Consider the following 17,645-nt stretch of genomic DNA (forward strand, 5'->3'; position numbering starts at 1 on the left):
ACCACTACACACAGCCCGTTCGTATAGGATCCTGCACAGACATTTGGGATCTTGTTCTTCTACTACAATGCCGCAGGCTTTTTTTTTTTCCCTCTTTGGGCTCAGCTGCACCACTCCCCCATCAGTCACTCTTTCCAACTACTCAGTGTTATTGCCAATGGAAGTTATTGACACCTCCAATTAGCCTGCTTAACTTTCAAGTAAAGATCTTCAAGTCGCTGCATTCAAAATAAGCTTGCAAATTCTATAGGCTAACAATGTGTATAAATTCCCCAAGCTAATCTGGCACGTTCTGAATGAAACAGATGTGTCCACATTTGATGGGTACTAGTAATGTACATACACAGATAAGCACCAGTCTTTACGTATGTAAATGGGCGCATGTATTTCATGAACTAGCTTGCACATCAAATTTTGCTTCACACATGTACTTCACACAATGCTGCTGAAATGAGGAGGGCTGCAGGCATCTGTATAAAGCTAATTGGCAAGTCTTTCAAAACATGACTTCCTTCAATGCAATTTACAGGCAAAACAATAATTAGGGGGGGGCACAACTGTGTGATTTCTATTGAGTTTTGCAATGCCTCTGCAAATAAATGCCAGTTAAGAACAAAAGGGAAACTGGACCCTGCCTACCTAAATTGTTTTAGGAGAGTTCCCTGGAAAAGCGAGTATTGGGGGTGGGCCCAGGCGCAGGAGGACAGGGACAGACAGGGAGGGTGTGTGCACGCACATGTCTCAGTTCTCCAAAATAATCAACTCTTTCATACTTGAGTGACAGCATGAGCCAAATCCATCCAAAATCTGGTTCTGCAGTTCCTGACCCACAAAGGCTCCTAAACTTTCTGGGTTTTTCTGCTACGAAGGGTTGTCACCATCTGTAAAGACGACTCCCTACCTCTTTGATGACAGAGTCATCCGCTGTAAGAGGTGTACTAGCACAGCTAAACCGATTTGAAAAACTGGGTCCTTCACCATGTTTCCTAACCAGTAAAACTTTTCAAGAATACACTGGCTAATAAAGGCGCACAAGAAATGACCACGTCTTGCTTCTCCGCTTTAAGGCAGCTAGCATAATGGGTGAGTATTTTGACATATCTTTATCTCATTAATACATTTAAACTCACGGTGAGCATTTTGGTAGGGATAACAGTCTTCAGTACAGAAATACGTGAACCAGCCAACAATAACAATTCAAATCACAGGATTAAATGCTACGAACTCAGGGTAGGTTTTTAGGGAAATAAGAACATGTTTCACCATATCATCTTGAACACGATTGCCTTACTTTTGTTAACATTCAGCTCCAGTGGAATGATTTGGTGATAAGGCCTACTTCGAGTCAATTTATCTGGGCTGTATTCACTTGCTTCCTTTTAATCTGGTCTCATTCACCCAGACTGAAACAGATACACAATTCTGAAATCAAATGCTACAAATAAAGCTAGCATGCATCTTTGTTTCAAGGGCTACTGAACTCAGACCTTCGTTTTTCCTTTTCCCCTTTCTCCCCACTGCTAGTAAACTATGAATAAATTAGCAATTGGAGTGTAATGGCTGGAGCAACTTCATTAATATACTGTCATCCTGGGCAGAGGTACAACTTCTGACATTGAGGCTCTAATGTCCTGTGAATTATTGATTGAAATGTATACATCCAAGTTCCTATCCTCAACCCTTCATATGCTAAGTGTTTAATTGTCAACAATTCATGACCATTGCCATTTGGATGGTACATTACAACCAGCATACAATAAACCCCTTTCTGGATTCCTGAATGTGTTTCTACACTATTCAAGTATTGTGAAGTTTAATGCAGCATATACAATCAGCCATACTGTTCCCTTACCTGTACACATGGTGTCATATATGCACTTAACAGAAAACTTAGCAGCTAAATTAAAATGCAGAGGGAACATGACTGTCTCCTCATTTGACAGATGAAGAACTGAAGGACTGATGTGCCCAAAGTCTCATTAAGTATGTGTACCAGATATTGAACTGAACCAGCACCTCTGCAGATTCCATCCATGGCTTACCCATGATCACCCTTCTTCTGGTCCAAACAAGCTCTCAAGTTGTGACCAAACAAAAAAAAAAAAAATCCCTGCAGGATATGGTCAAGTTCCCTTGAACTACGTTAAAAACTATAGGTTAAAAGCCATGCTAACCATGAGCTGCAGAAAAAGGAGGTGCACAGTGACAGAACAAGAAGCAACAAATTCAAGTCACAGCATGGGAAACAGCAACTAGATGGAAGGATGCTTTCATCACGGGGTAGTCACGTACTGGAACAGGTTGCTCCTAGAGGCTGTGGAATCTCTATCCTTGGAAATATTCAAAACCAGACTGGACATGGGCTGAAGTAACCTGGTTTAGTTGAACTGCTTTCAACAGAAGAGACTGGTCTACAGATGCCCAGACGTCCCTTCCAGCATCAATTACTCTATAAAAGGAAATTAAGCACCTAGAACTTTTAGGCCGAATTAGATACATACCTCAGTGTTTTCCTATAATTCTATCAGGCACCAGTCAGTGTTCAGCAAGTAAACAACTCTGTAAATCAAGCCTGCAGTTCCTCAAATGATGCTCTCACATGAAAGGATAGGTTTTCAAATGTGAAGTACCCACAACTGGAATCTGAAATGGAAAAAGAAAATGCTCAGCACTCAGTAAGTTTCATTCTTCCAGAAGTCTGAATGACCGCTGGGTAAATAAACAACAAATGGACTCTTCAGATACTGGCAACAGTTAATTCTCATTTAAGTGCAACATTCCAACTGATTTTCATCTGATATTTTAATTGGATCTCTATGCAAGTGTATTCAAAACAGGAAATACCCTGAGAATAGGAATTTTAAAATCAGTGTTGATTCCATCTGACATATACAACCTAGAGTACCATAAGCATTAGTCCTTGCTACGGTTTTCACTTGATCTGGCATTCAGAAAGGCTTTCTTATTTTTTTTTCCACTTGTCACCCTACTTTTTACGCTCCTCAAACCCTCTTCACAAGGAGTTTCCAATATACTTCGCATATTCATGACCCAAATGATCAAGAGGGTAGACACCTACAGTAAATACTTGGATTGACTATAAACTCCACAGATATTATCACCAGATTGTTTTCTCATTAAGATGAATAGGAGGAGGAAAATACTGGCCTCTGACTAACTATATATTGAAATTGTATGTAAGCATCGGTATAGTACATTCACACTGTAGGCAGTTTGTAGAACTGTGCTGAAATGACAAGACAGAAAACAAGCTACTAAGGATGATTTGCAAAAGCCAGACCTATTCCTACAAGCTTACCCCTGCTCAAGCCCTAGAGTGGGTGCCAGGACCCAGTCACAGAATCATTTAGGTTGGAAAAAACCTTTAAGACTGACTCCAACTGTAAGCCAATGAAGGCTCCTACTAGCATTCTCCCACAACTGCACCTCCAAGCACCAGCTGTAGTATGAAAGCTGATTCTTTAAGCATTTGGAATCTGTGCAGAGGTAATTTCCTTTTTTATTCTTTGACTTCCACAGGAAAGACTGAGAATGGCAGCCTGTAGCTGTTCCCCTTCCAAAAATATTAGTAGAAGCGACTGGGTCCAGCTGCTGCTGCTGGTCATTTTTCCTGCATCACTAACTTCCCTCCCCTCCTCGTACAGCACAGTGGAATGACACCTGAAGGGGTTTGGGTATGAAAACTTTCTGATCCTGCTCTCTCTGTGCCCACCGATGCCACCATGGCAGGAATACGTGCTGATCAAAGGTAGCAAGCATGTGGCCCTAACATCATTCATTTTCACATGTTCACAGCACTCGCAGGTGTCCCACCAGAAGTTTTTCTGGCTATGGAAGAACAGTGTTATTCTTTTTTTTTTATTATTTTCACAGACTGCAGTGCAGCCTAGAGGCACCAACCCAAAGCAAAACCTCACTGAGGGTATAAAAGCATACCAGGCTCCGGAGTACTCCCCTGTACACTACTATTTTTATGATTGTCATTTAAGTATAATATTATTTACTGTTTGTATTGCAATGGAATTTAGAAGCCACCATCATGGACAAAGGTACCAATTGCTGTGCAGAAAGAGTAAAGGATACCATTGTTTGAGGAGGTACTAATATAAGAGAAATTAAAAAAGCATGCTGCGGATATAAAGAGACAAACTTGCTCCTACCGCAGAAATGTAGGAAACAGAACTGATCACTGCAATACACAGCAGCATCAAGTAGAATTGAAATATTTAACTATTTATACATATTCTAAAAGGAGAAACTACAAAGAAAAGTGTTTCAGGAAAAAAAAAAAAGTGATTATTCTTACAAAAAAGAACCCATAAAATCCTGTCTCAACTCAGGGATTCACCTGGGAAAACAATTCAGCAGGTTTTGGAAATGCATCTTTCACATTCTTCCTTGTTTGACATTACTAACGAGTGAAAATTATGGCCACAGAATCTCATTAACCTGAGAATTGAGATTTTTAAATATTTTTTTTAAAGGTATAGAATTTCATAACGATTACCAGTGCCTTCAAATTAGTAAGGAGCAAAACAGTATCCACGTGTTCTGAAAGGGGACTAAATCTTATGTACATCAACCTCTTACTAATGGGTGCTAGAAGGAATATTTCCTAGGGGAAATATTATCCGTTACCTATTACATTGTGTCCTAAAGTAGTTACTACTATCGGTTGCTGAAAAAGTGGATACAGAAACAATCGGACCATTTGTGTCTGTCACTGGGGAAATCCTATCTGGAACACTTCTGGAGCATTATGTTACCAAGGTTGTAATTTCTACCTTCAATATTCTTCCAAAAAGTCTGTCCTACCCTAAGCTAGTTAAATATAAACAAGCTTAACCCAAGGACCTTATATGACAAGCAAGTCCTAAAAGACAAAGCTGTTCTCAAATTTCCTTACAAAAAACTTATTTTGGTTGAACGCTTAAGTCATTATGAACAAGGATGTGAAGAAAAGCTGAGAAAGTTCCCACAGGAGGCATAAGATGTGCAAGAAATACCAAGTGCACCAGCAGGAAAAGTTTGCCTTGCTAATTCTCATTACTACAGCTATTATCAGCGAGGTTAAAGCCTTGTCCAGAGCGCGCGCTCCAGCGGCTGAGCACCCTTAACACCGACTGACATCAAGGACACTCAGCACCGCACAAAATCAAGCCTTTCTTCCTTAGAGTAGTTACCAAAGCAGCCTCTTGTACAAGCATGGATTACACTCGAAATAAACAACTCAACGCATTGTATAGGAGAGATACTTAAAGAACCTTTTTTTCAACTTAAAAAATGCTACAGTAATACATGGGGCCTTAATGCAAGTCCCCTGAAAGTTTTCAGAACAAAAATGTAAATAAAACCTAAGGCTGATGTACAGATCAACTAATCTACATTTCTGAAAGCTGCAACCATGTATGGAGTGCCCTTGAAGACAACTCAGGTTTAATTCTGTCTTGAGTTATCTAGGAGTAAATCAAGAAGAGCTCATGACAAACCCTGCCCTGCCGTGTCTCTGAAAAAGCAGTGGAAAAAACTCACTCTGTTTAGAAATAACTACGCATTTCAGCACAGGCTCTCCAGCATTTCTCACTCTCATTGCTAAGGGCATTGGCATGAATCATAGAAATGTTCAGGATGGAAGGGCCCTCAAAGCCCCCCCAGTGGCACCCCCTGCCCCGGGCAGGGCCCCCTTCCCCCAGCCCAGGGGGCTCCCAGCCCCGTCCAACCTGGCCTTGAACCCTTCCAGGGAGGGGGCAGCCACAGCTGCTCTGGGCACCCTGGGCCAGCGCCTCACCCCCCGCACAGGGAACAATTTCTGCCTTAGATCTCACCTAAAGCTGCCCTGTGGCAGTTTAAAACCATCCCCCCTCGTCCTACCCCCACCCCCTGATCCAGGGTCCCTCCCCACCTTCCCTGTCCCCCCTTTAAGCCCTGGGAGGCCGCTCGAAGGGCTCCCCGGAGCCCTCTCAGAAGCAGCTCATCTACTCCTGCTGCTTATTCCCCTCCTGGAGTTACAGCTCCGTGGGTGTGCCAGCATCACCACTGCCCCCACGGCTGCAAGCGCTGCAAGTGCTTTCTGGTAAAGCCCTCTCAGAGATCTGTAACTATACAAAACAAATAATTGGGTATGCGCTGCAGGCGTTTCTCTGGAGCTCACAGCAAGACTGCCTATTGATCTGACCTTACCAATTCTTCCTACGTTGGGCAAGTTTGGGTTGGGACAGCTGCCTGGACACGGACTCATTTGAAACATAAATGGCTGCTGGCAGGCTTTCACCAGGTGTTAATTTTTTACTACCTGTGCTATTCCGTTAGAAGGCCCATGCACAACAAAATCTTCATCAAAATCCTCGGGGACCGAAAGCTGCGGCACTCTTCCAGGCGGGCAGACCCTGCCTCCCTCTCCCGGTCACTTGCTGTGGGCTGTGGCATTACCCATGACAAGTCACCGGGGTTCACCCGCCCTTCAAGAATGAGCCTTGTATTTCCTGCAAGATAACTGGCTACAGAGATCAGCCAAATTGGTTTCAGGCTAATATATTTTATATGACTCTTCCGAGAAATTTATATGAAACGGGTATGCAGAGATATACATTGTAGGATAGAAAAGTAAAGAAGTGAATATTATCAAAAATAACTGCTTCATCACTAAATAGGAGAAATCCAAACCATATAAAAAGCTAAAGAGTTCAGAAAAATGGAGATAAACCCATTTAAAAAATAAAACATATTAGCCAGAAAAGGGAGTAAAAGTACCAGCAATGCTTGCCCCTGTTATCTACATGGTTGTCAGAGGAAATGCTCTGTTATTCAAAAATGGTGGGTAATTGTCTGTACAATTTCATCCTCCAGGACTTAGACTGCGCTAAGCCACAAAGCCTTGCTTGTAAAGAAATGTATTGTAGTTGAAAAATACTGTCCCCTTTAGTATTCTGCTGTGTATACATGTTTTGAGTAAAAGCAAGCAATCATACAGTCTAAGAGACTGTCACTGATGAACCCTGAAATAGCCATTTAGCAGAAACCACAAGCAAAAGCAAACATAAAGGTCATTCATTTAATTTTGAAATTTACCTCACTCCTTGCGTTGTAGTAAATAAGCTATAAGGGTGACAATTAACTGAAGTGGATGCACATCCTGCCAACCAGGAAAAAACCCCACCTTTATTTGCCTCCAACCTTTCTTATTTTCATGACAATGTCTGCATTTTCTCACTTCAAAACACAAACAAGTCAATGTAAGCATGGCTGGAAGGCTAAGATGATTACGGGATAATTCGTGTTTGCAAGAGCAAACAAAATCAATCGCAATTGTTTAGGAACCAAGCACATTAAATGGTGGTGAAAAGATATTTGCTGGACTTTTACAATGTGGCTTTTTTAAATCCCAAGTGTGATAAGGGCTAGACTGACAAAACCCCTTAAGAACTGTTTCAGAAATGCAAACGCTATCCTACCCACAGGGGTAATGGAGGGAGTCACCTGCATCTGCTGCAGGTGAAACAAAACCTCTGGATTTGGACAATACTTAAAAAAACAACAACAAAGACCCAATCCTTCCTGAAAAACAATACGAGACAGAGAGAAAAATTGATTGGTTCAGGAAGTCAACTGAATTCTCTGTTAAAACAGATTAAATACAGAATTACTCAATTAACTTCAGATTAATTATGCCTTTCAGGTAAACATGATGACTGTCATCTTGCCTAACACGAGGCACTGAAACATGAGGTATTGAATCAACTGCTTCTCACCTGACAACAAGACCTCATTAGCAATCCAAGAAGCCCAAATCATTCTCCTTCCCATATATACCAAATATCCTCCATTGACTGGATACACACGACGCACAGTTCCTGTTCCATCCCGGAGATTTCACTGATTTTTTCTAAGAGCTGTTCATTTGTAGGGAGGGGTGGCAGTGTAAATCAAGTACATCGTTGTTTTAGTTACATACCATGTCAGTTCTAATTTTTGGTCTCTGCTTGAAACTAGAAATGTGAAAAGAAAACCAGATCAAATCAGAAGCATGTCAGCCAAGGACAGGCACTGAGCCGGGACTATTTTGCCTCAGGAAGAGAAGGCTCGGGAGAGTTTTATCTCTGTGTCTGAGTACCTGATGGGAAGGAGAAACGATGACAGAGCCAGAGCCCTTGTGCTGCCCAGAGACAAGACAGGAGGCAACAGGCACAGAGTGAAACACTGGAACCCGTATTTAAACGTAAGAAAAAGCTTTTTAGTGTGAGGGTCCACAAACTCTGGAAGAGGCTGCCCAAAGAGCCCTATGGAGACTCCATTTTTGGCAATATTCAGAACTCAAGAGGACACAGTCCTGGGCAAACTTCTCTATAGGATCCTGCTCTGAGCAGGGGGCCTGGACTGGTTGATCTCTGCTTCTCCCTGGGGAGCCCCCCCTGCAGTGCTGGGGCCAGCTGAGGGGCCCCCAACAGCAGAAGGACCCGGAGCTGCTCGAGCGGGGCCAGAGGAGGCCACGGAGATGCTGGGGGGGCTGGAGCAGCTCCCCTGGGGGGCCGGGCTGAGAGAGTTGGGGGGGTTCAGCCTGGAGAAGAGAAGGCTCCGGGGGGACCTTCGAGCGGCCTCCCAGGGCTTAAAGGGGGGACAGGAGAGGTGGGGAGGGACTCTGGATCAGGGGGTGGAGGTAGGACGAGGGGTGACGGGTTTAAACTGAGAGAGGGCAGATTTGGATGAGATGTAAGGCAGAAATCCTTCCCTGTTTGGGGGGTGAGGCGCTGGCCCAGGGTGCCCAGAGCAGCTGTGGCTGCCCCCTCCCTGGAAGGGTTCAAGGCCAGGTTGGACGGGGCTGGGAGCCCCCTGGGCTGGGGGAAAGGGGCCCTGCCCGGGGCAGGGGGGGGCACTGGGGGGGCTTTGAGGTCCCTCCCGACCCAAACCAATCTGTGATCTCTTGAGACTCCTTCCAGTCACAACCATTCTGTGATTCTCTGAGAAGGATTAAAATTGCAGCTCTGTATGTTGGTAATCCACCCATAATACAAATTATATAGATAATGAAGGAACTTCAAGGTGCCTGAGGAAGGAGAAAAGAAAGAAGTTCTCAAGTAATGTGTCTTGGTTTAATTATTTATGGTGATGCTTGGCGGTCTCATTACCGGGTCATACATGACCTCTGGGTAGTGTCTTCATCCTTCCAGATTAATAGGTTATTGTGACACAAATAATTTTGGCAATTATTTCTTCTTTAGTGCCACAGAAATGTGTATTTTTTGCTGAGGAAAAGGGTTGGTTTTAACACAAGCAAATGTCCTTTAGAAACAGACAGTATCATTATACTCAAGAGGCCAATTATTCATTCTTTATTCATTGTTTTTATCCCAGTTTCTGCTTTATAAGACTAGGGCAAGTCGTGAGGGGTTACCTTTACTGAGGTCCTTTAGATAGCCTGCACAAAATGCCTAAGACAATTTTAACACGTTAAAAATTTGTCGGATTGTTGTAAAATATATGCACTGTCAGGGAGCACCCGTTTTTAAGGCACTGATTCTTATTCTAAATTAATTTAGTAATATCTTTTCTTGTTTATCTTCAGAACTCCTCCATAATATAGAAGTACTTGTTCTTTAAAGACAGCTAGTTTATAGAACATCAATTCCCTGGAAATTACAATCTTCTGGGGGAAAAGAACAAAACCAACCCAAAACTCAAATTATGAAAAGACAACGTGTCATACAGATCAAACTCTGCATTATTTCGGTACAGAACCACTAAACTACATTACAAACATAGGTAAATACTGTAGGAAATAAATACTTATCGAAATAATGCAATGTGGGTTTGTACTTGAAACTGAAAGGAGTAAGTGGAGAGAAGGATTCCAAAATCATCTTTTGAAATGAACAAAAACAGTCTTATTTTTTTTCCTGGTAAGACGACTGTATTTTTCAACTGAAAATTTTTTCCACAACAATTTCCAGGTAACACAACTGCTTCTCCTACCTCTCAAATCAGCAAAGGAAATTATATTCTTGCCTACAACCTCCAAATAGCAGACATGTCTCCCTAGGGTGCCACATCATTTCAGCGCTGGGCATATTCATCAGAGGGCTGACAAAGAGGGACACTCTATGAGTTATTTTCACAGATCGTCCTCAGCATCTGATCAGCCCATTTCGCATCTTTGATTTCCAGTCTCACGAGCCAAGCGCAGTCGGCGGGTTTCACGCGCAAGGGCGATGAGTTCTTTCATCCTTTGAACCTGAGGCCGCAGGGCCGGCTCACCGGTTCCCCACCGGGTGCCGTTCCTCGGTGACCCCTGTCAGGCGGGGCTGACACCCTGGGCATGAAGCAGCAATTCCCAAGCCCAGTCCAAGAAAGCCGTTCAGTGAAGGGGGGCTCTGGCAGCTGGCAAAACTCCTTCTGACAAAGGGCACAGCTAAGGGAGGGGGGCAGGGAAGTATCTTTGTAGCTGCCTCCTTCCCATCCCTGTCTGAGGAGGTACTTCTATTTAGTTGGAAAGCCTGCATCTTCAGCTACCACAGACGCCTCTGAAAATCTCATTGATCCCTTTTAATGCTAGTTCCCATCCTTGCGGCTGTTTGTCCGGCTCTAGAAGCCCATCAGTTGGGGTTAAATTCTCACATAGCATGAGAAGGATCAAGATTATGCTCAGCAACAAATGCCTCGAGGGGAAAACCAGCAAGAATTCACTACAGGAAATTATGTGATCTGTAACTATTTGAGTCAACGTTCAGTTGTGATTATGAATGCCCTAAAAATGCTGACCTACACTAATCAGAAGAAAAAAAAAAAATAACCAGGAAATAAAGTAGAGGAAAACAGGGAGCAAAAAACATCATTCAGCAGACAGTGTGGGATGAACCTAGAAATTTGGTTTCTATTTCGAGCTTCATTTTGACAAGTTGCCTCCACTGTCTATTCTCACCTTTCCTCCTACTGGGACAATAATTTTCTCTTGCAACTAGTTCGGTATGATTTATGCTGTGCTGGCATCTAAGAGTGTAAACCACGGATTGTGTACAGAGAACCTCAAGAGATGTTCCCTACTCAAGAGAAAGTTACACAAGACACCTCTGTTTTTGGCTGGCCTCAGTTAATGCTGGCTTGACAATAAAATCCTTGAATTTAAGCAAAACAAACACAGCATCATGCTAAGACATGTTTAACACAACTCTTCTCAACAAAATCTAGTAAGTAAATAACGTTTTCTCAGATGTATAAAAATTTCTATTTAGCAAGAGTGAAATACTTCTGGAAAGGCCGCTTTAGTCCAGTATTTTAACGTAGACTACAGATGCCCAAAGCCCTGCAATGCATAAGGAAATCTCTTCTGTTAACACGTTTGTTTACCTGAAAGGTTGGAAGTGCCCCCCACGACTGCGTTGGGTTTTACAGGTTTTCAATACAATCAAACATAGAACCCTGTTTTTCCACTCATCATCCACGCAACACACCTGAATAGCTCCTCAGGAGCTGCTTTGGTCTGTCCTACACATAGTGCTATACATTCAGTAGAAACTGTTCCAGGGACTCATTTTTTTCTCCCCTTGAAGGGTTGAAGCGTGAGCATTGCACTATTTACACAGCAGGCCAAAACAGTAATTAAAATAAACCAGTTGTCAAAATCAATTGTTGTCTCGAAAAAGAATAAAATGGAAAGCAAAATTTTCAAAGGAAAATTAAAAAAAAAAAAAAAAAGAAAAAGACCAAGAAACAGCAAAGCTCTTTCCCTCCCAGTTAAAAGACCTAATCCCAAGGCCAGTGCTCAGGTCCCTCCTCTGCCTGACTTCCAGAAGGCAAATGGGATGGCAAGGGTGGGCACCAGTTGCTTCCAGGGCTTCCCGGCTCCAAGCATCCCACTGAACACTAAAAATGACAGCAGATGTCTTGGATTACTGAGGATCCAGGACCAAAGGGAAAGACAACTGAGGAATAATCGGTTGGATGAGATGGGAAATCCCTCCGGTTTGGAGCTTTGGAGAACTGGAACATCCTCGGTGATGTGCTCCATATTGTACCACAACTCTTTTGGCAAAATTTCCTTCAGCTCTTTTCTAACAGTAATGATGAAGAATCTCTGTCGAACTTTCAAATTCAGTCTCAGATCAATCCCCCCAAAACTCCAAGGCTCTGCCTTGCACCCCATCACATAACTACTCCATCAAAATGCACTGTTTCCTAAAGGATTAATAACAAGTAGAGCTCATCGAACAGCAATATCATCCTAATAGCTACAAGAGAGAGCTCTGAAGAAAATGGGCATCTGGATTCCAACTTCATCAAAGATTAGGAGTACTTGCCAAATTGAGTCCTTGCTTATTTCTGGCTTAACTATATTAAAGAGGGATAAACGCATTCCGAATGCACTTTTTATTTTAAAAGATACTGATAAAAACATACCTAAGTTCATCTCCTTGTTGCTGTCACTAGCACAAAACATAGTCAAAAGCGACGCCCCGCAGAGCCCCCCGAGCCGTCTCGCGGTGAAGCGGATACGTTACACCAGTCGGGTCCTGCTGGAGAGACCTGATTCGCCATCGGGTCCGTGTAGATGTCAAACCTGGAATAACGGGCCACTTGAGTTCAGAGAAATCAGAGGTTTGTCAAGAAGTTCTGCACGTTGCTTCCATTTAGGCCTCAGTTCAGCAAAGCATTTAAAATATGCCTACCTTTAACATATGGTTAAACCCCGCTGAAGCCATTCATACACGCTTAAGTGCTGTGCTGGAGAGGACTCGAAGCAAGCATGTTTGAAAAGTAGAAATACTAGGTATGTGTTGAATGGGTCTAGCTTTCTACAACAATGCAGCGTTATTCAGTCTCTTGTTACTATAACCACAGCCAATTCCTTATTGCACCATTACATAGAGGAAATCTAATTAAAAAAAATATATATATTTACTTTCTAGAGCTCTGGGAAGCCCCTGTTCATTCGTAAAATATAAATACATTACAAGAGATGATACGCAGCCAAGGGTCGACATTTTCCTCCCATCCTCTGTAACTGCTAGTGCATAAGTTTTCTTAAGAGAATGGCCAACCCATGCGCAAAAAAAAACCTAGAACACAGACACCTGAGCCACTGTAGCCACAAAATAATTCCTGCCAGAACTCAAAGCAACAGAGACGTGTCAGCACAAGGTTGTGTCTAGATTAATTAGCTTTGCTGAGGGGCAGAGCTAATTAGCCCATGCACTGCCCTACTACCACTATACTGCTTTTAGAGAAATCAGCCTGCTCCAACCTGCGTTACACAACGTGGACACAACCTAAAACCCATGGCCCCTAGCAGAGATGGAAGCCCACATGTGAGTCAAATTGTATGAGGTGGTTCATGTGGTGTCCAGTTTAGTGCTAACGGAAGAATGATTGCTACATCCCAATCAGGAGGGACAAACAGGAAAAAATGTCCTTGCAATAATGAATGCAGCAGATAATAACAGCATTGATTCGAGTAGGAAATATTAATTCAGGACATTCGGATTGCAGCCACTTTTAGCATCCCCTCTTCTCTCACCCTCACCTCTGCCATCTCCCTGACTGTTCACGCTGCTTAGCCCGGGTGTGCTTTGCAAGTCTCAAAGCTGCTTTGCTGGACAGATGAAAGCTTCATTTACATGCCTGTAGCAGCTGTAGTGGAATTAATATTGGTCTCATTATCTTAGCTTAGGATGTACAAGCCACTGGTTTTGCAATGCATACTGATGCAATAAAGAGAGGGGAAGAAGGAAAAGAAAGCTGGCTATTTTCACTATGAACAATATGGCAAAGAGTTGAGGAAATCCTAGAAAGGAGAGAGTTAATCTGAAGTCATACCCTGAAAGCTAATAGCACCTAATGCAATTTATTAAAAGAAATCTGTTGAAGTACGCAGTCTATGCCACAGTAGTTTTAATTAAAAGGTGGAAGAAAAGTGAAATCATTTATCCAAATCACCCTTCTTAAAGTTAGGGCCCAGTTCTGAAATATCCATTTCCATACATCTACAGGATGGGCATTACCAACTCCAAGATTTAAAAATTCAGAAGACTATTAAAAAAAAGATTTATCAGTTGCCAATGTTTAATGAGCCGGTAGGATTCATTTAGGTCAGCTTTTTCAAACTTTTTCCTACAATTACACAGGAAAAAAATCACTGTCTTGGGGCGGGGGAGACGTTAATATACATCAAGTAGTTTGGACATTGAGAAAACTATGGAATATCATGGAACTTCTCCACACATCAGAAATTGTCAGCACACAACTACCAAAGGAGAGGGAAGGGAGTGGGAGGTTTAATGGGCTCCAGTACTAAGACCACGATGCTGTACTCACAGCCTGTCCCAGGCAGGCAGGCTCCTCACTGATTTCAAAGGACCTAGACCAAGCCCATCAATATGCTGGGAAACATCTAACAAAACAGGATTTAAAGCTGAGTGCACAATGAAGAAATGTGCCAATTGTTTAATGATTGATGAGGAAAATGTCAGATGAACTATTTGCCAAATGATACTAGTCCATCTGTTACAGAATTTTGCATGTAACGGCAGAAAGAAATTAATTGTATCTAGTTCATATATAGAAACATTCTAAATTGTGAATCTCAGCTCTTTTCATAAACAAGTCCAGCATCATTATCTCCATTATCCAAGTACAAAAACTGAAGCATTAGTGGAAGGGTAGTCACAAGCCCCAACTTTAGAGACGTAAGGTGCCTAAATTGGGAAGCAAGTCTAACACAGTATTATCACTGAAAGGAATGATGGGCTACTCCAGAAGCAATTCAAAATTCACTCCTTTTGCAGAGGCTGTGAATGGCTGAGAACGTTTCCTATCTCCAGCTGGGGGTACCTGAAATGAAGTGATGCGAGTGCCCTCCCAAAATTACTTTCTCAAGTCATCTAGCAAAGACACTGGTAGAACCAGCAAAATTGAGGTCTGTTGAGTCCCAGACCTCAGTCCCTCTGCAGAGCCGACCCGCGTGTTTGCCAGATACTGGCTTTTCATGCAACTTCAGATGCCTCAATTCCAAATTCCACTGGTGTGTTAGATCAAAGTGAGTTTGAATTTAATACCATTCAGATTTCAGCAACACTGGAACTGCATCACTTATTACATTTTTTCCTCAATATACTTTTTGCCTCTGAGTTAACTGTTTGTTCCCTCTCTAATCTGCTTTTAAAGATTAAAAAGCACACATCTTTCCCACTACGTTCTCACTTCACTTTCTCCAAAAGTTTGACTCATTGTACATATCTTCCAATCCCTCCATCTACTGGGATTTCTCCAAGTGAGAAGATTACTTCCAAGGAAGCAGTGCAGTCCAAGACACTAAATTTCATGAGATTTAGAATGACACACCTCTCCCAATAAAACTCAAGACTGTTCTAACATTAGGAAAAAAAATAATCCTTCAACAGGAGGAGCATCACCATGTCACAATGTTTAAATGTACAGTCAGTAGTGCAAAGTACTGACAGTAACTGAAAAGGCACCAAAAGGCAAGGTATAAACATCCAACCTTCTTTTTAGTCTGGGAATGACAATTTCATCCAAAGCAACATTCTGCCTTGATTTGCTCCTGACTTTAGTTAAAACAACATTTTACCTCAGACATTTCATACAGGCTGAGATCGCATCATCTCTGCACAACACTGGGATTTAGAGATCTTTAGATTTGGGGGGGGGGGGGGGGGGGGGGCAGTTCTCCAGTCTGTCTCCAGTCAAATATTCTTTGCTGTATTTCATAGCCATCCACATTTCTATATAAACAAAAAATCCAAAGCAGTAACTTGGCCTATTATAACCGAACTACACTTGTTCCTCATTTTTAATTCATCTTTCTACTTTGACTCCAGAAGACAATCCTTCTTTAGAGCCGATGAAAAATTCATGAGATGTAGAAAGGAGAGATTGAAAGCAACCCAGTAAAGAATGATTAGGCAAAACCGGGATTTAGTCTAGGACTGAGTATGTCACTGGGTAGGTCTACTTCTGCTAAGTCAGGGAAGTGTAAATCACTCTAAAGGAAAGATTTCAGAGAGCAGATTTTCAGCTTGTGGGAGAAGGTTAGGGCGGCTTAAGTTCCATTTGTAGGGGAAACCTTGCTGATAGGAGTTGCTGAGATGGATGCACTGAGAGACAACAAATCAACCCGATCCTCTCTCTCAATGCTGCTGTCAGCTCTTTTGGGGACGTTCTCTCCGAGGCCTCTAGCGAAGCAGCGCACCAGATACTCAGCTGTGGCTGTGTCAGTGGAGACAGATTCCTAGCAGGGGTAAGCAGATTGAAGACCTGGTTTCTGTGAACGAATCCTAAATTATACATAGAGAAAAATATTTCAAAGGACAAGCAAAAGATCATAATGTCAAGTAAATCCAAATGGATTTAAGACAGCATTTTGGCACCAGACGGAAGCTTCCGTAGCAGTTTGCAACATACACATCTTTCCACAGCAAAGCCTGGGTCTGTCTGTTGAGTTTCTGTTAGTGGTCAGCAGATCCAACAGCGCGCTTGAGACGCTGCTCAGCTGCCAGCAAGATGGGTTCTCTAAGCCTGCTCATATACTTAATGCTAAGAATGCTTTGGGTTTTGGTTAAGTCCATCCCAAGCATCTTTTCAAAAAATAACGCAACTAATGAACATTAAAAATTACAGTAATGTTTCCAATTATGCAGGTATGGCCAGAAGGCTCTGAGTTTATTCTGAATGCATAAGTGACAATGATTATCAGAAGAAATAAATCCCATACATTGAAGATGAACTAATTTCAGAAAAATGGTGATTCAAGAATTTACAGATTTGATCAAATGGCACGAAGGAGACTGAAGAAACTCCTACCAATGTCCCTTGCCATTGGATTAAACCACGAGCAAAGATGAACTCTCAAGTACTCAAACTAAACATCAGACATCCTTGGGTTTCTTCTGCTGCTGATAATAATGCAGTCCCTTATCTGTCAGCATATCTTTATAACGCACACACACAAATATTAATGTGCTATCAGCGCTCCTAAAAGGGGAAAACCACACCCATTAAGACCGAGGACATGGCAGTAGATGTCTGTAGGCACCATCTGCCACTGAGCTCTTTTCAGAAATCCATCTGCTGTTAATTTTTTTCTTCCCCAGACCTGTCTGGCCAAGTCAAATACACTGAAAATCCAGAGGCTGAAAGGGTCAAGTGACAGCCTTTGGTCTCTTTTGGTAAGGTATTTCTCTCTTTTGGAAAGCAAAGATCACTAGTTTTAAAAAAACTGGATCCCACGTGGAAGCAGCATGGGTCAGACAAGCTGCATGAAACGATAGAATATTTCTGTGCCCATTACACAAAGCTGAAATTAAGTATCGGTAGTAAGCTGGATCATACTCCCAGCATTGTTGTACTGGGAAGGATTTGGTTTGTCTGTTGTTCTTTCTCTTGAGTGGAGAAAATGATGGGGAAAAACATCAGGTAAAGAGAGGAAGAGAAGCACGGAAGGAGGTGAGGGAGGAAAAATAATATATATATGCTGTCTGGTCCTGAAATACTGAATCTGAGAGATGTAGCACCACTGACAAAACACGGCTTTTGTCAACTTAGTTCACATCATCTGAGGAACTTGTCTAGCGATGCCAACAGAAAAAGTTTTGTTGGCATATGCTGTAGTTCTACAGGGA

At 42.4% G+C, this 17,645-nt stretch overlaps 1 protein-coding gene across 5 annotated transcripts in view; it reads right to left on the reverse strand.

Annotated features, from left to right (window-relative positions):
• LRRTM4 (leucine rich repeat transmembrane neuronal 4) overlaps positions 1-17,645 on the reverse strand; it is a 485,034-nt gene that overhangs the window by 228,507 nt on the left and 238,882 nt on the right. For 4 of the 5 annotated variants that reach the window (XM_032989994.2, XM_032989992.2, XM_032989996.2 and 1 more), the window contains 2 exons: positions 12,409-12,568; positions 2,502-2,643 (listed from right to left, as the gene is read on the reverse strand). The gene's annotated coding sequence lies outside the window, so the exon portion shown is untranslated. The remainder of the gene's footprint in view (positions 1-2,501; positions 2,644-12,408; positions 12,569-17,645) is intronic. The other variant, XM_032989993.2, reaches the window with a different exon arrangement.

Source organism: Tyto alba, unplaced genomic scaffold (assembly GCF_018691265.1).
Source record: "Tyto alba isolate M040663 unplaced genomic scaffold, T.alba_DEE_v4.0 Super-Scaffold_34, whole genome shotgun sequence".
Taxonomy (NCBI): domain Eukaryota; kingdom Metazoa; phylum Chordata; class Aves; order Strigiformes; family Tytonidae; genus Tyto; species Tyto alba.